The sequence below is a fragment of the Aphelocoma coerulescens genome, chromosome 3 (assembly GCF_041296385.1).
Source record: "Aphelocoma coerulescens isolate FSJ_1873_10779 chromosome 3, UR_Acoe_1.0, whole genome shotgun sequence".
NCBI lineage: Eukaryota > Metazoa > Chordata > Aves > Passeriformes > Corvidae > Aphelocoma > Aphelocoma coerulescens.
The window spans coordinates 91,580,496-91,602,961 of NC_091016.1; positions in this window are offsets into that span (position 1 = coordinate 91,580,496).

A 22,466-nucleotide genomic window follows, 5' to 3' on the forward strand; every position below is an offset into this window, starting at 1 on the left:
CATCCAGTTACCTGCACAGAAAACTTCAATGCTACTACAGAATTGTCTAATGAGGTCTTTGAAACACATGGCATTCTGGGAAGCATTATCTTTCCAGATATGAGACAGAGAATAAATGTTCATCCTGATAGGGGTCCAGTTAGTGTGACAGCCAGTAGGTTTCTAGGCAAAATCACAGAGAGCAATATTCAAACTACTTATTCTGGCACTTCTATAAACTCTGTTTCTATTGCAGCATCTCTGCTCAAGAGTGAAATGTGCATTTCAGCACACTTCCACCCAGAGCTTCCAAAACCTGCTGCCTTTCCAAGTCAATGAAAGAAACAAGTTGTGAAGTCAGACAGTTTGCTGTTGAAGCCAAAAACACAGTGTGGTCGTACCTGGGTTTTGCACCTTCACTGCTTCCAGGTCCAAGTGTAGCTGATTTGCCATTAACAAATTAGGGTCTACCACTTACTTTCCCTTTGTTCATAGATAAAAAACTAAAATTTGTGGGATTTGCAACAAGTATGAAAATGAGATAAACCACAATTTGGGAGGGCAATCAAGATTCTGGATATAGGTGTTTTGCTCCTTATTTCTACATTCAAACCTGGCCTAGGCCACCAGTGACTGGAAGTCTCTACTGCCTGGCATGTCTTTGGCAGTCCATAAGGAAGGAAAAGTGGTCTCAAGCAGGCCCCTCATGGACAATTGTCCCTAACAGACAAACCATAACCACAGCAAAAATTTCCTGAGGTCATTTTTGACAGTTCCTGGAGGCACACAGGAGGCTGAATGGGTGTTGAAATGGAAGTCTACCTGTCTTTGTTGGGATAGTCCCTCCATACCTCCTCTGTGCACTTGGACAAGGTAGACCAAACTACTAGTTCTCATTAAGGACATCATCATCATCATCATCAAATTCTAGACATGCAATGGTGGGGTAATAAAAAGCTTCATTGCTGATGCTGTTTCCTAAATAGGCTGAAGTCTGCTTCGAACTAACTGTGACCTGTGACGGCTAATAAAGAAAATAAAAATTTTAAAAAAAATTTAAAAAAAACTCGTAAACAATAGAAGTCCTTCTTTATTGTATATGCATATATATATATTAAACACTCTTGTATGTAGTCAGACCACTGCCTAGAGGTGCCAGTATTAAATCTGGTTGTTGGTTTTTTGTCATTATGACCATCTGACAGACTTCTATTTTTAGTTTGCCTAGTGTGACACATCTTCTATTACAGCTACTCCAAAAATTTCTTTGGTGTAATTCATGGGTTTGTAGCTTTGAAAGGAAAGTAATCTGCCATTCCTTTAATGGGAAATCTCCAGCAGGAGAAAAAGAAACAAACCAGTGGGATTGTTTCTCTGTATCTCCAGCTGAATTAGACATTCCAAGATCATCTGAAAATTCATCCTTATCTAAAGATGTAGGACAGAACCTATAAAAAATTATGGCGCATTCAAAATATAACTTCTTCACAGGAACACCAAATATAAGGTCTATGAAATAAAAAAAGATCTATCTAAAACTGTCTGAATGTGGACCTCAAGTTCTCATAGAAGAGTTGTTGGCTAATTACTTCTAGCATGGAAAAATAGATTAAGATATAGATTAGAAACTACAGTAGTCAAAAGTAAAAAATGCATTTCGTCCATCTCCCAGTGTCTTTGTAAAAGTCGATAAATTTGGCACAGTCATCCAAACTCTCTCTGGTTTACATTTTGGTCTGTGATTGTGATAATTGTTCTGAGAAATTGGGATCTATGTTTAAATTATGAGAACTACTCCCAAAGCAGGGTATGGCACACTTAATCTACCAATTTAGACATCCCCACCTGAACTTGAAGGCCAAGGCTTCCTTTACAGCTGATTCTGTCCCTGCTTTAGGATTACCTGTACCACCCTCTATACTATTGATTTGATTCACTTATTTTGAAAGGATGCAGCAGCTTCAGCATACTGGGAGAAGAGTTTGGCGACTGAAAAAACAAATTCTATTAATTTACAGGGAAAATCATTGGGGTCATTTAAAAGGTGAATGAAAAATTATATATGACCACTCATCATTCATGTCTCTGTCCCTTTTTTTTCCTCACAGGCTGTTCACAAATTTCTTTTATTCATTTATTTAGTGCTTTCTCTTTGAACATTGATTTGTGCATTCTTTAGTACCAAACATGACAAATTTAGGCAGGATTAAATAGAATAAGGATGTTTTTTCTTTATTATATCACATGGCCCTGACTCTTTCCAAACAAAACCAAGTAAAAGTTCTAGAGGAGGTGGCCAAGCACCAACTAACTCACATAATCGAGAGATATTATTTTTTCCTCTTGCTGTTATCATGTTTCCTCCAAATGTAATTAAAAATGGATATAAGCATGTAATCCAATATGACTTAGTAGACTACTTTCTCAAATAGAACAGCTGATAGTTTGAGGAAAGAGCATTCATATTAATTAATAAAGCAAATGCTTTTAGCTTTACATAAGATGCTTTCATTTCATTAAAAATGTCCTGCCTGCTGAGTAGTCAAGAAATACTGTATTTTCCCTTCACCACAAAAGATTTGGTACTAATTCCTGAAAAGTGCACTGCGGGGAATAAAATCCATCATGTTTGAACAAGGAGTAAGCATCAGTTAGCATGCAAAAAGCATAAGATTGTATCAGTTTCTAATATGAAAAATAATTATTCTTACTGATATTATGAAAACAATTTATCTACTGCAACAGAACATGAAATTTATAAGCTGGTAGCTTGTAAAGCACAGTGGTAATGTTTTCACTGAAGAGATGATTTCATTTAATCTAATGTTGATAGGTAGGAATTATATATAGAAAAAAATCCAGACTTTTTTTCCCAAACAGTCTGTGCTCCTAGCTTGTTTAAATAGACCAGTTTCATCTTAGTACTGGGAAGTTCAAGCACCATGGGGAGAACTGTGACAAAATCAGACAGAGAATAGACAGTTCTATAAACTGATCTTCACAGGTAAGTTATTTATATGACATTTTCTGGACAGAATCACATAGTTCCCACATAAATACTACTCATTTCCTACTTTGCAAATAGCTCAGAAACACTCACAGCCACAGACCACAGGCCACATGCAGGCTGTGATTAGACAACCTGATGAAAGAAGAGAAAAACACATTTGTTAAATTCAGGTGTTTGGTGGTATTAAAAGCAATAGTGGGCATCACTCTATCTGCTGACAACGAACAGTGATTTTCATGTATCATGATAAAAGGGGTACTTAAGGAAGTATTTAAATGAGAAAAAGTTAATAAATACACATATTTTTTATTGAGAGCTCCTCCAAAACATAGGAAACAGGTTGTTTGAACATCAGTTGTCTCCAGGTGCCCACCAAAGCTGCTCTATCGCTCCCTCCTCACCTGCACAGAAGAGAGAGAAATACAGTTAACAGCTTGTGGGTCAAGATAAGGACAGGTAGCAATCAAGCAGTGGTTAGAGCCACACGAAAAACAGACTCAACTTGGGCAATTAATTTAATTTTTTACTTTGAGTTGATTGGTAATGAGAAAAATTAAAATTAAGTCTTAAAACACCTTCCCCCTGCTCCTTCCTTCTTGACAGATTCAACTTCACTCCTGATTTTCAATACCTCCTGCCCTCCAGTGGCTCCTGACCTGTTAGTGAAACAAGGCAATTTTAAATCTGCAACTTAGTCAAATCGTCCCAAAGCAAAAAAACATCATTAGCCTTATAACATGAGAATATGCTATCTGACGGCCTGCATTGTTCCAAGGAGCTTCTTATCTCATGCTTTTTTTGGTCTTTTAAGGAAATTACTCCAAATGAATTCCATCTAGTCTTTTTATTTATTGATTATTCTGCCCAGTGCAATATTTCTGTGCTTCCTTTAATCTGTTATTCTTAAACATATTAGTTCCAAGGGATTCTTAGACAATGGGCTAAACTCAAAATTGTATTAGTCTTTGAACATAAATGTTTTATTTCACACAGCAGGTCTAAAAAAGGAGGGGTTCTCTCTTCCATAATCCCTGTCCTTAAAATGCTTAGTGAAATGAACTTGCAAGTTTATTAACCCCATAAATTGTGTCCTTTCTAAGATAACAACAAAACAGAAGTGGAAGGCCCGGAAGTGGTGCTTATGTTCATAGCTCTATAGCAGCCCAGCCTTTAAAGGTCTTCTGAGTCACAATTCAGAGTGGATCCCGAGGTACGTCTCAATCACGCAGCTGTAAAATACTCTCGACTCTACATCCCATACTAGATACTGATGTCAGTACATGATCTGAGTGGACCCTCTTCCTTCCATGCATTCTGCTTTTTCCCAGAAATAAAACTAGACACAAACAGGAAGGAGGGTAGATGTGTACTCAAATGGGACCCTGTCTCTGTGTTCTGAAGACTAAGTGCTGGATTCTTTTTTATTTTATAAAAGCTTTCAGAAATATTGGAAACTTAGTTTTACCTGGTCACATTCTGAAGTACTGTGTAGCAAATATTTTCCTCTACTTGTTTGCTGTTAGGATAAGCATTTAGGATCATTCTCAGACAGAAAAAGCTAAATGAGAGCTTTGAAAAAAGAGCCAAACAGGCTACCAGTATGGCTGAGCAATGATTAAATATTTTATGAAATATCGTCTCTTACTCTTCTTTGTGAAAAGCCTGTAAGAACAGTACATCCTTATCCATGATAACCTGGAAACTGTGGCTAGTCTCCCATGTTACCTCATTAACAATCAGTAGCCCTCTACAAAGCTGTTATTTACAAGGGATATTTCCAATGGGACTTGAAGGAAACCACAAGAACTGACAGTCCTCTGTGCCTTCATGTTATTGATGGAGCTGGCTGAGTTAACTCGAGGGTGTTGTAGTGTCCAGTGTAAATAGTTCCCCAGCTGCTGTGGAGATTCAAGAATTAAAAACTATAGAACAAACTGGTTTGGAAGAAAACATACCAAATAAAGTAATTAAGATTTTTCCATCCAAAAATCTGAACCATCAGTTATTTTTCATGAAATTGTGACCAGTTCTATTTCTCAGTCAGCCTTTGATTTCAGCATCATTGTCTCAAAGATCGTGCAAGAAGCTCCACTGACTGATACCAGTACATTCTGCTCCTATTGAAGGGACCTGTGTTGCCACAAGTAAAGCACTCACAAAACTCAAGTACTTACATACATTTTAAAAATACACATTCTGACTTTTTCTGTCATATCCCCAACACTACCAACTGAAGCAATTTTGCTTAAGATCTCTCTTTCTTAATTAATTTTTTTCTTTCCCTGAGGGAATCTGCAGTTAACATGTTTGTTTTGGGAAATGCACCATGTCAATGTAGGGCAGAGAAGTACATGCAGGTGTTAGCATACCCCCGCAACAGCAGTACCTATCTGCTATGAAACTTCTGCTCGAGCATTTCACAAAGGGAAGAGCAGCCTACGTGAACAAGACATCACACAAGCACACTAGCTGTATCCTGAGGCACTGTTCCCCAAAGTTTGGAGGGAGGGGAGTTGTTAGGTTTGCTTTCAGTTGGCTCTCAAGAAACTAAGCACAATGGGCAAACTTGAGTCCTGTTACAAGCTGATACGTTCTGCAGCCAAGTTTTCTTATGCCTCATTTAGATTTCTCCCTACAAAACAGGAAAGTATAGCTCTGGAACTTTTCCCAGGCAGTTAGACCACTATAAGGTATGGAAAGAGCACCACTTTTGCTCACAGCATGCTTTTCAGTAATACAAACAGCAACAGGATAAATCTGAGTCTGTTATTATGTCTCTATTTAAAGAGAAAGCTAAGGTAACCAGGATTATGGGCAGAGAAAAGAGAAGTGGAAGGAGTCAGATAATTCCATAGTAAAGATCAAAGTAAAGGAATAGCTCATGAAAGGTAGGTGTATGTGAGATGGTATCTCTACTTTTACATAACAGTGATTTCCTGCAAAACTCTCTCTTGCTGATAAAGGACGAAATATCTGTGCAACTACATATTTCATTGTCAACCAAGTCTGTACTAAATTAAAAGTGAACTATCTCAAGTAGTGAAAATAAAGTAGATCATACTTTGTGCAGTTTATCATAATTTAGCAACAGGAGTTAAAAATGTGTTGAAAGATAGATAATGACAGCTCCCACAAAAATATGGGCAAAACATAAGACCTTTTCTGACAATTTCTGAATAGAAAAGTCTCAGTTATAGGGTCCACTAAAGCCTAGCTTATTGAAAGATAAAGATCAACTTCTTTGGCATAGTCACTGCTCCAGGGAGGTTTGCAGGCCCAAGAAAAGTGAAAGCCCATACAGACAATCCCAGCTACAGTTTGCCATTGTTGCTGGTGGGCAGACAGGCAGAGGCCCAGATTTACTCCTGCCCTGCTGAGGAGCTACAGCTCCTCTGATAACCCCGTCTGGGCACAAGTATCCCTGTATTCCCCCTTCCTCATTGCCAGTGACCAAATCCTGCAGAGGTTTGGGGTAGCTGGAAAAAGAGGACTTTGGGGGACCAAAAGTGTGCTTCTGGCTTCTGCCCTTATTCCCTCCCTCTAGCATAGGCATGAGCTGGCCAACAGATTTGGGCTTGAGACGCTCCTCTCATTTCCCTTTCTAAATGTCTTCCTTTTCCTAAGCCTCTTTCTAAAACCCAAATGTCACCATTTCCCACTAGAGTAAATAGCAAAGTCTAAATTAACACCTCATTGAGAAAGGCAGTGTTGTTTTTTAATTAGGGAAACATTCTGGCCCCATCACTACATCACTAGTAGTTTTACTATCTAGGTTTATTCTTATAAAAGTGTTCAGTGGAGTATGAGTTTGTCCATTTCTTATCAGTTTTCAGTTTTCAACAAGAACAAAGCTTGTCTGGAAAGGCATCCTCTGACCAAAAAAAAAAAATCCAGCTGGTTATCTCACTCATGCCTGTGAGCTTCCTCATTTGCAAATCCCAACAGCACTACAACTTTTTGATTTAGGCAGTTCTGTGATTCTTAAATTTTTAAAAACAGCCACTTCCAGTGGAGGGAGATGCAAGGAAAGGCATCAGCTGTTACATGGAAAATCCTTACCTCTTTTACTGTACTTTTTTTGCTTTGGATTATGACTGAGGCATAATTAAAAGTCTTAATCAAAAGGATAAAGGCAAGAATGTTTCCTCATTTTTGCAGAGAGCTGTCCATATGGGAGTCATTTAACAATTTGAGAGTACAAGGAGAACACAGGAAAAGCTGAAGAGAAGAAAATGGAAAGGAGTGGTCTGGCAGTACCACCCCATTTCTTAATCATAGAATTACAGGTGGTTAGGGTCAGTGTTGGAAGGGAACGAAAAGATCATTTAGCACTATCCCCCCTGCCATGGGCAGGGAAGCCTCAACCAGACCAGGTTGCTCAAAGCTCCATCCAGCATGGTCTTGAACACCCCCACATATGGAGAGTCTAGAACCTCTCTGGGAAACCCATTCAGGGCCCAGCAGGGCCTCACCACCCTCCAAGAATTTTTTCCTGGTATCTTATCTAAATCAGCTCTCCTTCAGCTTAAGGTCATTCCCTCTCATCCTATCACTGCATGTCCCTGTAGAAGTCCCTCTCCAGGCTTCTTTAAGCCACTTTTAGGTACAGGAAGGTGCTATAATGTCTGCCTAGAGCATTCTCTTCTCCAGCCGAGCAACTCCAGCTCTCTCAGCCTGTCTTCACACGGGAGGTGCTCCAGCCCCCTGATCAACTTAGTAGCCCTCCTCTGGACTTATTCCAACAGGTCTACATCTTCTTGTGCTGGGAGTGCCAGAGATGAATGCACTGCTCTATGTGGGGTCTAAAAAAGCAGAGTGGAGGGGATGGATCACTTCCCTCAACCTCCTGAATATCTTTCACTATGTTTAATTACCTTCATCATTTGGTGCCTATCAGTGTAAAATGGAAGTGTTACATTTCCACAGAATTGACTTTATTAACCCAGCCTTCAGTGCTCCTCCGCTTTGTGTTAGATAGCTACTGACTGAATGCTGCAGCAGTCTGCTGGACGTTTAGTGATGTGTTTATCAAGGACTTTAGTACCTGAATTTAAATTAGACATAATTACTTAGTCATGAACTGAATGAATTTTCAAGACAAATTGGTGCTGAAATCCCATTATTCAAACAGTGTTTCATAATTATCAATTTAAGATTTATTTAAAAAATATATTGGCTTGAATATTAAATAAATGGAATTCAATATTCATTAAGTCCTGGTTCTTTTGGTTAAAATATCTTGTTTTTTCTTTTGTCTTTGGCCAGTTAAACACCCATTTCTTTATTCACTATGTGATGGTAAGCATCAGTGAGTTTAGAGGAAAGCAGCTGTGGTTTTCTGCTTAATTTTCCATACCTCTGGCCTAGGTGAGTTTAATACAGGCTACATTACATCACCCACCTGATGAGTATTCATGCTCATTCTTAAAAGATTTTTCCCCACTAGACTACTTTGGTTTTTTGAAGCCACCTCCTCAACAGCCAGCATGACATATCTTCCTCTGTCCCCTAACCTTCACAAAAGAATAGAGAGTTTGAGGAAATCGAGGAAAGAGTTATGGACATAGTTGGCTTCACTTGCATGTTATGACACTGGAATTTAATAATTATGAAGGAGAGAGGCTTTTCTAGTCCATTTCAGCTTCCTAAAATATGTTACCCTATTTGTTTTTATTCTGGTAGAGTTCTTTTCAAACTAGTTGGGATACACAAAGAGAAAACCTGATAACCTTGAAGAGGGGTTTTATGGGTTTTGTATCAATTTAGATGAGTCTTGTGTACTGGGCTTTTGAAAATGACAAGTTGTTTCCTATCTGGAGAAGTTCAGCTCTCCAAATACAAGGGCTCTGGGATAGCTCTTTTGATTTAGAACATACAGGGAAAAACTTGAAACATAATGTCAGATGTAAGCAAAATAAAAGCATGGCAAGGAGGATCATAGTAATGCCAGAATTCTTCCCCTGCTGCCCCAGTTTCTTTACTTGTAAAATAAATTTAGTCCTAGCATGAGTGAATGTAACACCCACTGCAGTCAATGGGATGTCTGCCATTTATACCAGGACTCTGCTGACAGTTTATGCTTCTTGTCATTTGCATTTGTCACCTGCAGTAGATTAAAAGAGGAGGAAAGGAAATGAAAGAAAAAGTGTGGGGTGAAGAAGGTAAAATGACAAGTTTAATACAGAGTTATAAAATTTGAGTAGACAAAAACACACAACTTTTTAGAGAACCGGAGAACTTGGGAAAACACTGGAATGGGCTAGTTATATTAATGATTTAAAAATGCATGTTCCCAAAGCAGCTTCTGGCAGGACTCCATGAACTCTGCTTACCTGTGTGACTTTTTAATTACTACTACTAAATCATCTTTCCATTTGCTAAACCCCTCTCAGTTTATACTGGAGTCCTACAGTGCACAAGAATTTCCTGAGTAGCGTGATCAGATCTTATTTCCTCATTACACAAGCTGAGATTCAGTTTGGCGGTAGTTCTTCATCACAGAGTGATTAAATTAAAAGAGAGGACAGTAACATGAAAAAAAAATTAGAATTTTAATTGAAAATTTATCCCTTACCAGAAGAATGTAGGAGGTCTGTTATTTTCATTTTATTTCCATTAACAAGAAATATATTATTTGTTTATTATTTTGAGGAAATATTATGGGTATCAAATTTTGGATTTGGATGTGATTTTCTATTTTTGCCAGAAAATGGGAGTAGGGAATTCCTTAACCTTCAGCACTTTATGCCACAGAAATTCTCATCTGCTTATAGTTTTGAAGTCCAATATAAAATCCCATTTTAAAAGTACACCATCAATACTAAAACTTGAGGAAATCTAAGACTTCTAAAATTTTAGTGGTATAGTGCATATTCATAGCCAGGCCACAGCTTCACTTCTCATGAAGGAATTCTAATAAGTAAAATGTGTTATCATGTCAGCAAAAAAAAATCCCAAGCAACATAGAATATCAGTTTGGACTGGAAAAGGAAGATTTCCCTCTTTGCTTTCCCATGGAAAAAGCTGTACCACAAACTGCCACTTGACTCTGAATTCCTAAAGGAAATGGTCAGAACTTGTCCCTCCAACGCCCAATACAGGTCTGCAGTTGTTGATTGCATAATTATGAATTTCTAGAAATAAAAAACAAAGTATGGTGAAAGCAAGAATAGCTTTCTTGCCACTATGAACTCAAAGAGAGCACAGGGGCCCCTCAAATATCTTTAATCCATTCCCACACTTCTAGTCAGGGTCTGCCATGAGGCTGGGTCTGTCTGTGACCACTTACAGTTCCCTTGCACAGTTCATCTGTAATACTTCTCCAGTTAGTATATTCCTGCCATACAAGGAAAAAGACCCAAACAAACCAATAAAAAAACACCCACCAAAGCCAAAATCAAACAAAAAACAAGTTTATAAAGACAAAGTTTGCTGGGTTTTGTTAGTACGCTAAGACCTGCACGTAATTTTCATAAGGGAAGAACAAATACAAAAGGCAGAAAATTTAGGTTTGTTTTTTATACCTGAAAATAAGTCCAAAGAAGCTTGTTTCCTTTGTTTAATAGGTACATGCTATTTACGTCTGTCATGGCATATTGACACTGTGGCAAATTTAGATCAGTGTTGGTTTTGTATGAACTGGAGATTTGAATGCTCCACCTCTGCTAGTTTAGTTTGCTTCACTTCACAACTGCCTTGCAAATATGGCATGAAAGTTTCCAAAGAAGTAAAGCAAATTTTCTAATGGCTGATCCCAAAGGAGAAAAACCAAAACCTCTTTGTTCTTGCTCACTTACGGATTTATCTTCTAAGTTCTGTTGTTTTACCTGCTAGAAGATACTGTGCTACTTTGAGTTTCAATTAAAGCAGGTACAAGTGCATAACGCATAGTCCATCCCATGATGTATTTTTTTTGGACTGCTCCCAGAGAGAAGGAAGAAGAGTTAGTACAGTAGCAAAGTTATTTTTTCTTTCTGGATAAAAATAACAATATCTTTCCACTGCCACAAGGCTTGTAAAAAAATATTTTGCAAAAGAAAGCTCAGCGAAAATAACATACAAGAGAAAGCTTTACAATGATGGCATCTAATTAACTCCTAAACCTAAACAGAGCACAAGAATCTCCCACAGTCAAACATATTTCAGTAGAAATACATTTTGGTCCAGAAATGCACTCAGGACAACTTCATTCACTGAGAGGTTAAGAGGCATTTGGTTTTGTGACTTTGGGTTACTGATAAACTTATGGTCCCAAGCATGTGCTACTTCATTTTTTAAAACCATCATTCTCAGCCAAGCTCCAGGCTCTCCACCCAGGGTGGATCTCCCTGGGTGCAGTTGAGAGCACACTATATAATACAGGATAATGCTATATTATTACAGTACTTACTATATACAGCCAGACAAATCAAATTACAAATGTATTTATCCATACCACATTTTCTAGTAAACCATGCAACCAATTCCTTATATGTCTGAAGTTTGAAGGAAAACAGTGTGAGAACTTGGTAGACAGCAGGCAGACACTTTGTACTGCATATTGAGACAAATTTTTAAGGAACTCAGATTTTTTTAAACCTGATTTTTTTCCACCTTTCCAAATGATTTCAGGTATGTCTGGTTGACAGACAGGTAGTAGAGATGAAACAGAGACATCGTCTGGGGGAGGTTTTCTCATAGTTTGTCAAAACAACAAATAATAAAACATCCAGATTCAAGTGTGTGTACAACTGACTGTTCCTCCCAGACTTTCTCTGGAGTCTCATAGAGACTACTAGGGCTAAAAAGAGAAAAATGAGTCTTGAGCTTCATTACATAAGACATTAGACATATAAAAGAAAAATATGACTGGAGCACACCCGGGAAGAAAAATGACAGAGAAGAATGAGCCAGCACAGCACTCTGGCTGTTTTATGCTCCCAAAATGTATGCAGCCTTAGGGAATGTCCATTTCAAGCACATTTTCAATTCCCAGCCACATGTCTTTCCCAATAATGAGCAGCAGCTAGACTTCTGGACAGGTAATGATCAAGGTTTATATTCATAACAACTTTTAACTTCCACAATCAGAATCTCATAGTCCCAGTCTGGGGCTTTTCACAGCGCTTCAGCAGCCTCAGCTGTTTGCATATGGACCTTCATTCCATCCTAGTAGGTACTTATTTGCAGGGCTCTGATAGCTAGCACGTAAATGTCCCACGTTCCCAGTGAAACACTGCAAAGGCAAGAAACATTCCTTCAATGGATCTTCTTAGACAGATTTATTACACTAAGTGGTGTTTGTCTCATTATTATTGGGTTCTAACTTTGCTTACTCTGGTCATTTTCAAAGTGGATGAATTGTTGTGGGCTCTTTCTTCTTCTTTGTTTGTTTGTTTGGGTTTTTTTTAATATATCTTGAAGTGAAGTCAGCCTGTGTGAAGCTGTCCTCTATTTTTGTCGAATTTCCAACCTGGTTTAATGTCTTTTTTGTTCCCCAGCTTTATATGTTATAAGATAACATCAGATGGACTAAAGGCTGGCCTTTCTGATGGAAACCTTAGACAGAAGTCATTACCCTTTCTGTATCTTGCCCCTTGGGCTTCAAAGTGTTCTGTCAAGTTAATGAAGCAGTTTTCTCTTTTTAAAATGAAGTAGATAGTCCATCTTCAAACACTGATTTTACAAATATTTCTCCACTTTAGGTCCTTAAAACACTTCCTACACCTTCTGCATATATCAGCTAGTCTCTATAATATTTCATATACTCTTACACTTTTTGAAGGTTATCCAGTTCTTGTGACCAGTCCTCAGGAATGTTGCCTAAACTGAGTGAACTTGTGAAAATACCTGTGAAAACATCTGCTCTTTCTGTTTCCACTTCCTTAAGATCTCAGCAATATTTTCTTTGACAGAACACCATGTCAAATTTACACACTTAAATCGTTCATAAGGGATTTTTTTTGCTGTTGTCCCCACAGTTTTGAATACCTCATCCCAGGAAAAAAAAAAAAAAAAAAAACCAAACACCAAAAAACCCAAGCACATTTATGCAAACAATCATCATTCTTCCCTGCAAAATCAGATGCCAGAAGGCTATTACCATGATTTTCTGCTTCTCTCATGCCAATCTCTGTTTCCCTATTGTCATCCTTAAAAATGATGGTGCTTCTTTTCCAATTGTATATTTTATTTTAAAATCATTTGAGTTATCTAAAAGTATCTTAAAGATATCCAAGCCCAGTGTGCACATCTTTTTCATAGCTTTTCTATTTTATTTTAGGCTTTTTAATAGTCTCCTCATTCATGTACACAAAGATCTTTCCACTTTTAATTCACCTCATCATTTGTGTTTGATTCATAATAATAATGGAATGTTGCTTTTCTGTTTTCATTTTCTATTAAAAAAGCATTCAACAGAAAATAGCATTTAGTGGTTCATGTGAAAGCAAAAGGGTCCTGATTATACCATCAAGTTCACAAATACTTTCACTGTTAAGGGCCAGAAGAAACAATGTGATTACCATCTAATCTCACCTCCCATCTGGCAAAGAACTCTCACCTATTTCTGAAAAGGCCCTACTGTTTCCCTTTCCACTATATCATATCTTATAAAAAAAAAAAAAAAGAGAGAGATATTTCTCCATCTAGATCAAGACAGATAACTTGCTTTAAAAGCAGAGAATACTCTGTATTTCAAGGCACAATTTTTTTCAGAATTTGTTCACCTTCACTTCCAAATTTACCTTCAGTCTGTAGTCTGTGGATCACGTTAAGCTGCCTTCTGTGGAAATCAATATTCTATTATTATCAGAAAATACTTCCCTGTGTAGCTGTTTGTAAATTATGATCATATTATTCCATAAGGCATTTTAGAAGAAACAGGCAGCTTTTTAGGAGCTTTAATATCTGTCTATCCACTGGATCCTGTCTAATGTCTCCGTATCTCTTGAGACGGGTGGACACCAGAATAGTGTAGCACAGTTATGCCAAACCTTCCTGTTTCACCATGGAGCTCTGGTCCCTCAGAGCTTGGAACTGAACACAGGTTTGTTCATTCCTGTGCTATGATCTGCAGGGAACCCCAAACTGCTGTCCTCAGGGAAGCTAGACTAATGGAAAGGGCATGGTTATTTCCAGACTGAGTAGCCTACAAGCAGCACAGCTGCAGACTGCTAAATTTCGCTTCTTCTAGTCAGGACAGTCCTCCAAAACTACCTGAGCAGAGTGTCACACGCTAAACCATCGAACTGTGCTGCTGTTTGAGGAGAACAAAGCCTCTGCAACAGAGTCTCAAAGAAAAAGTCATCTGGGCTATGGGGCGGGGCATCTGGGCTTTTCCTCGTTTTGCAACAAATTCAAACAGAAAAAAACAGTCAAACTCCGCAGAGCTGAAAGTAACAGCATGAGATACAACAAAAATTATCATTGTAGTCAATATCTGTAGGGAAACCATCCCACACCCAGCATCCTGCTACCCAAAAGACACCATGAAAAGAACCCCAGGAAAATAAGGTCCTGAGAAGCACCTTTACACAGCTGCATTTTTATCTTTAGCCTATCATGTAACACTTGAATGGGTTAATATGATGTCACCACTGTCAAATTGGCACCAGATGCCCAAGGAACACACATTCACTGCACATCCACAGACAGAATGGCTCATTTGGCCTGATTTTACCTCCTGCCCTCCCGCTACCCCTTGTGCACACTTTTCCTTCACTCCTGCATTGGAGTACCACCTTCAGCACCCAGTCCCAACATGTGATAACAGCAAGCTGCAAAGACCTTGCACTGAAACACAGCTTTCATGGTAAACACAAGCTATTTTCTCCCCTCTCTTCAGCTGTTATGCAAACTGACAGGATTTCTTTCTTCCCATAATATCCCACAGAGATTCCCAGAACAGTAAGGATGCCACTGTGCCAGCCTCTTTAATGTTTGGGACATGTACTGCTAGCAGGTATGTTCTGAGCTACCTTCTGGAAATATAGTCTGCCATAGAATGAGTTTAGTCCAAGTGTCTTATATCAAACCCATGTAGCCTTGGGATACCATCAAGCAACACTGGAGAATATTATGTTTTCCAAATATCACTATGTGCTGTAGCACTTGCTAAATCAGTCTCCAGACATACCCCTGAGGAATAAGACATTTTTTAGCACCTGCCAAGACTAACACCCGCTGGTCAGCTCTGTGGCTGCAGCAGATTGTTTGGCAGAAGACACTAGAGGCAGTTCTGGACAAGCTGCCCTGCAGTCATTTACCCAAGAAAAGAATGGGGATGGTATGAAAAGGGCAGCTCCACTGGGTGCTACAGAGCAGGGACCTCTTTGCTGTTGCTATTAGAGCAGCTCCACTGCTTCCCTCCATCTGCCATCCTCCAGTGCTGCTCTGACCTTCTCTCTGAGCCATCTGCCTTTGCAGGCTTTGGCACTGGTAAAATGCATATTGTGCATAGGAGCTCATGAGACAAAAACCTGTAAGGAAACAAATGTACCCTTTGCAATTCCTTTTTGAACAGCTTTCAATTAATTTTATGTGTTGCTAAGCCTCTGGTAAGAATATAATTGTGGTTAAATGAAACCTCTTACAGGAGTCTCCAGTTAGGGACATGTGCTTGACTGTGACTGAGTATGGAAGTTTAAGTCATCATGCTGTAACTCCTCCACACTTTCCATCTCCAGGAAGTGATATATCTTAATTTTTTAGCCAAACTTTAGCTCATGTCTGGAATAGGCTACAACAATACAAATTATTTTCAAGTGAGATGATCACCTAAGTTAATTGAGTTTAAAAATGAGCTTTTATTTTAAACCTGTTTTATACACTACTGTTTCAATCTAACTTGTAATAGCCTCATAAAAAAACTTTATCTCAGAAAAAATTACAGAGGTTAATTATCCTTGCTGTGACCCTTTAATTTCTTTTTTATTTGATACTATAACTTCTTTTCTGTAATGGCATCAAAGGCAAACATCAGGTTATCTATTTTGTACTTATATGGATGATATCCTTTTCCTGTCATACATAAGGACACACCATGAGCCTCCTTTTCTCCAGGCTAAACACCCCCAGCTCCCTCAACCACCCTTCACATGACTCATGCTCCAAAACCTTCACCAGCTCCACTGATCTTCTTTGGGAGTGACACTGGACTTTACCTTGAAATGTTGATCTCATGGCTTTAATTTCAATTTGATTTATACTAGAGTCACACTACTGTAAGTGCATTGGCTCTTCTGATTTTGGCCCTATCTGAACATATGTGCGTTAAAAGAAAAATACTGTTTCAAATTCCTGTTTGCTTTCACTCAGCCCATCTTACCTCTGCAGGTAACAACAATTTTATCACTGTTAATAATGCAAATCCAATACACACAGGAATAAACAATTGGTATGTTATCCTGCTTCATGTATTATTGAAAAAATTGACAGTCAAATTCCTCATTGCAGTTCGTTTATCGTAAGCAGAGGAGGTAATAAGAAGCTTATGTTTCTATTCCATTTCCTCAAGTGGATTTTGTAGTTCTGGTAATAGTAAGAGTATTAAATTTTAAATTGGGAATTTAACACAAGTTACAAACTCAATTCTTGACTGTTTTTCACAGCGCAAAATGGATCTAAATTTGTCATGATGATTTATTGGTGTTTTACATGCTCCTTGCCTGTGGATCTCTAGTTATATAAAGACAGAGTACTTAATTATTAGAATATATTAGTATATTTATGTATTTGCATTTATTTGTATCTGCATTCATTTGATTTGAGATGTATGTCAGAACAAAGCCACCTGAAATTCTCAGCTCTTTTTTTCTTTAGATTTCCTTCTGACTTGAGAATCAATATAGCTGTTCTACAGTAATACAAAAATTTATGTGCGATAATGTATAAAAATGTTATAAATTTACAAAGTTAATAAAAATTAGAGACTTCCAGCTCTACAAAAAAGTAAAAGCAGGCAAAGTTCAAACAGCCTCTCACCATCTCAATGTCCTTCCTATTTTTGCATTTCATTCTTTGGCCCAAGCCTGGAAAACCTTTAGATGGCATTCATGTTCTACATCTCCAGCAAATATAAAGCTGTCAAACACTTGATTTTTTGATCCTGTCAAAAGGCATTTTATGAGGCTTCAGTGCAGGTGTATTTCTTGTAATTGCTTCTATAAAAGAAACAATGGTTTTTAGGATAGGTTAAGGAGCTGATTCCCCCAGTCCAGCAAATGACTTCACATTTATACCTGTGTTAAGCTAGTGTGAAGTGAGCGTAAAATGAGTAATCAACAGCTACTGTGGGAGACTCCTGGGCTAAAAATCAGAAGACATAAAACAACACTGATGGCTGGTTCTGTCACTCCGTCAACCAGAAGTATCAGGAAAATGCATCATCCTGCCTCCAAGAGGAAACAGATTTTTTCCCTGTTCAAATAAAGCAGCAGTCACTCCATAACCTGGCTGCACAAAACCCAAACCATCCTCTAATACAGGATGACTTTCATCTGCTTTTGCTCAAGAATGTTTTGTGCCATGCCACTATTTGAAGGTGTCCATTTTTGTGAACTAGGAGAAAAAGATTTTCAGATAAACAAAAGCTTTTCCCTTGTTCATATATTTTTCTTCTTAATTGTAATGCAGACATCTGAAATAGAAAAATTTTTTAATTAAAGTCTTTAGTCTCACCCTCTGCTTGTGCTATCTGATCTATGGCCAAGTCCTGCTCAAGTTGTTGCAGAGATGCTTTCAGTTAAATGCTCAGAATAAAGATTTCATGGTGTTGTTTGAAGTGGCTGATATAGTAAAACTGCTAAGTAACTTCCAGTAAGTGCAGTAAAGCATACATTATGGAGAGAGGGTTTTTTTGTTCTGTTATTTGGGGATGTTTTTCACAAAACCTGTTGTCACACCTAAAATGAAAGTAATTTTTTAAAACTGCCCATAAGGTTAAAAAATGGCATATTCAAGGGGACAAGACTACCCTGTTTGCCTGGCATCCTTATTCTTTGTCTAATGATATGAGATATTTCTACTAAGCACAATAAGGAAAAAAATTAATTTTAGTTAGTTCTTTAAAAAAGGTCATAATTGGGTAAGAGGGACTAATGCAGAAGAATCACTATATACTTTTTTTTTCTATATTTCACTGTTTCACACATGCTGTGCATTGTCAGAAAGAGGACACTGGGCCCTTCACTCCTAATTTTTGGAGGTACTCTTTTGGTTTTATGTTTCATTCTAAAGTTTTAATCAAACTTTCAATTTCATTCCTGCTTACTGTATCCTCTTACTACATAATCTGGCAAACAACCATATCCAACACACAGCGCCCCTGTATTTCATCCCACTTAATTTAAAGTTGAATAAATCTGAGGATATGAACCCAGTTCACAGGAATAGACATCAGAAGAGAAATGGGTTTTGCTGGCGCTTTTGATCTAGCTATGATATGGGTGCTGGGCTTCCTGCTGCTCTTGCACAGACTGTTCTGGTGCTGCTGCAAAGTCCCATAGCTCTGGGTTAGTGCAGGCAGGTGACAGACAGCAGACAGGCAGCCTGATCACCAACTCACTTTTATACAGAGTGAGTTCCCCACTTCTTTTGAGCTTACCAGAATATGGCTGCACACAGAGTTATATGAATGGCTAAGAAAAGACTGTGCCCTAAGGTGTTACTGATGATCAGAGGAGAAATACATCTCCACAGGATCATCCAGTTAATCTTAAAATAGGGAGTGTTAGTCACCCTGGAAAAGCTGTTTTCATTCAGTGTGCCATTAGACACTATGCTGAAGTTCTGCTATCTACAGGAGGCCATGACCCATTTCCAGCTACAAGTGGAATAAAATAAACCCTAATAACAAGATTTTACTGTAAAGCAAAATGCAAACAACCTATATGTCATTGTTTCCAGATTTTTTGACACAGCTCATCTATCTAAAAAGGAGCTTCTTCAGCTATTTTTTGTTTCCCTCCAGCAGCCAAAATGCAATGTGTCCTCTAGAAAATTCTCTTTCTATTTAAAACTGTAATGCACTTTTATCATATTCTCTGATAAATTATTAATTCAATAATATTTTCTTTGCTACCTTCACTTATTTTCATATAAATCAAAATGCTATAGTCAAAGAGGCTGTTTTATATCATTAGTTATTAATTATCCCATTACATATTATGCAAAAACATTGTTTAATATGTCTGCATTGAGTTATTTAAATGGATGTTCACCATGCATAGTATAATTTACTACAACTTTCACACATAAAATTGTTCTTACTCTTGTGGGAACAAAAACTTTAGAATACACTATCTTTAAATGTGCGTAGCACTGATTCAGGGGATTGTTGCACATATTTCATAGCTGATATCAACAGGTTGTTTAGCTTGAGGACTCATGAAAATATGTAGGTGAAGCAATTTCACCAGACATATAAAAATCCAACAGTTATTTTATTACAGCTAACTTAATTCTATAATTAAGGTAGGGTGAGATGCTGGAGTAGTACAGTGAACACATATCAGTGTACTTCATCCTGGCTTTAGGAACTTTTCATGTCTACTTGCATTTTCTCTGCCCCTTTTTTTTTTATTATTATTAGGTGAACTGAATTGTATGGAGCTGCCTGAATCAAAACAGCTAAAACAAACAAAAGTTGATAAGAGCCCTTAAAGGTTATTTCAATGGAAAATTTTCATCAATTTAAAACTACCGAGATCCCTTTCATAGCTGAATAACACTCAGAAATATAACCAATTGCTAATCACCCCTTTGAATGGGGGGCTGTTACTGAAGGAAAAGGCAGAGAAAAGGAAAACATTTCTTTTGCTGTGTTTGGCATTTCTTGGGCGAGGCCATGTTTTCATTTAGGGGTGGACATTTTTTCTTCATGAAGGTAAGCCCATGGAAAACAGAAGCTCCAAAACATGAATTCTGAAGTCAAGCATGAGAAACATCTTTATTACGGTAACTTATTTATTTTGCTTTTGTTAAATGCCACTACACTGGGTAGAAGACAGTGCAGGAGAATGACCTTGCTGTTACCTGCCAAAGCAACTTGCTTTCAGACCCAGAGCAGAGAAAATTGCAGAGAACTGAATTAATCTCTACTACAAAAACTGTCCATCATGAAAGCACTTTTTTTTGCAATAGCAAGTAATATGATATGGTGGTAACTGTTCATGAGCAAGAGGCAAGTCCCTCCTGATTACAGAACCATAAGGCAAAGGAAGAAACCTTAACAAGACTCAGGCAAAGCTGAGGGAAGTATATGACTGAAAACAGCTTGTTCAAAGTCACTGCAATGGATGCAAATGCTTTTTTACTAGCCTAATTCTAAAAACCTTATTTTCTTACTCATAGTTTAATCTTAGCATTGGTTTTATTTCAGCAAACACTGGTTAGGACCTTCTGTCTTAGGTTGAATAAGTTTGGGACACCATCCAAAACCTGATGGAGCTCAACTAGATCTGAAAAGTCACTTTAAAAATGGAGGGCATAAAGATGTGGGTGACTGAAACTGAAATCAGACAGCCTACAAGACAGGGGTGAGCTGGGCTCGCTGCCTGCTCCTCTCCTTTGGCCCCGTAAGGGAGCAGGGTCTAGCACAACTGGCAGGTGGATGGCCTAAGGCACTCATTGCTCAAACCTAGTTCTGGGTGCTAAATCAGACACCTCCAGATACTTTGCATCTGGCCTACTTTTTGGCAGCTCTACCAAACCAGTTCTTTCCCTTATTTGTCACATGGTGAGGTTTTTTATGTGACTTCAGTTCCAATTCAAACAGGAACAAGTTTCAAAGTTCAGAATCTTACATTGTCAAACTCTCAGGGACAGATGAATGAGCCAAAAAATGATCAAAAAAAGTGTAGGATATTGAAACCAGAATGAGACTCAGACTGTTTTGTAAGTGATCCCATGTGGCTAAGTATATCACATACATGTTCCTATGCTGAAAGGAAATTTCTACTTCAAACAAAATTTTGCAGAAATGCTTTTTTAGGACATGGATGTGATAAAACTACTTTATTTTAACACTCTCATCCATCTCAGTAGACTTGCTTTTCATTGCAAACTATTTCTTTAACACGGAAAGTTATTTTTCTTTTTTATTTGCAGTACAGAAGAGCAGTTCTGTGGTTTTCCTGAAGTGTATGAATGAGTTGAGTCATTTCTGACTCTGATGAAGTATGAAGGTAACATGGAAGAAGCAGCATAGTGAATAGAAATTCATCCTTGCTATAAATGATTCATGAAGATTCTCTTCTAGAATAAAAATATGAAGCCTTTATTTAATACTAGAGTAAGTTTAAACATTTTAAAGGCATCTTTTGTCTTTTCTTTCATTATTAGTAGTCAAGCTATTCATTCTCCCCCTCATAAAAGTTATTACATGTCATTATGCACAATGCACAATGTTTTTATTTCTCTCCAGTGTTCTCAAAGAAAGTATAATCCAAACCTAAAGAAAATCAGTTCTTTTCTTCCCAGCAGAAAGTGGATAGCAACGCAAAATCACACTTATATGTGGGTCATCAGTGAAGTAATTTTCAACAAATTATTTTCCTGCCAGATAACATAAAACTCACACCCAGAAAAAAATTAACACAAGATCCAAAGACTCTCAGTTCCTGTATTTTTGGACATAATATCAAAAAACATTTTAAGATGATCTCAGATGTCAGTGCAAATAAACACTGGTCTGTTACTTTGAGCCTTTTCCACTCCCTCTCCTCACCATGCTGATTAATTTAAAAAATCCAACAAAAATACCTGCAGCTGGCAGTTGCAGAGTAATGAGGACAATTTTAAAATGTGGTCAGACTTTGTGTTTCCAGACACAGAGCAGTGACCAGCATGTTTCCTTACACAGACAACCTGAAGATTAATATTAGGACAAAATAAACAGGCCAGAACAAGTAGCTCCCTGCAATGACTGAAAGTGGGGATTAAAACAACCACTTGAGATGTTCTGGCTGTAAGAAAGGTTGTCCCTGATCTTAGGCAGCCTTAGAAAGCTCTTTTCCATGCAAAAACCTACCCATTCTGCTGGTCCTCAATACTCATGTTAACCATTTACTATTTGAATTCATGATCCAGAAGAAGCACTCTGGAAAGCACCTTTTTCAGGGCTAACAGTTGCAACAAACCCATGCTCCAATTATCAGTAGGATTCTCCTATCAAATAAATCCTTTGTCACACAGGTATTTCTGAAGAAGTTGTTCATTCTGTACTGGTAGCAAACATCTGGTTAAACCCATTCCAAATCTGAAAAGAAGGCTAAAGCAACAAAAGTGAGGGAAGCCCTGCAGTGAGCCAGTGCAACATGTAAAGCATTGCTGCTTTACAAAGGCTTCCCTGCAGCACAGAGAGCCAGAAAACCCCATGAGTTATGTCACATTAGGCTCAGCCTTCTGCCAGGCCACTAAAATTCCGTGCCTTTTGTGACAAGGGTGCTAGTATAACTGGGGCAAGCATGTAACTACCCAGAGTGCAGTGGGTGGTATC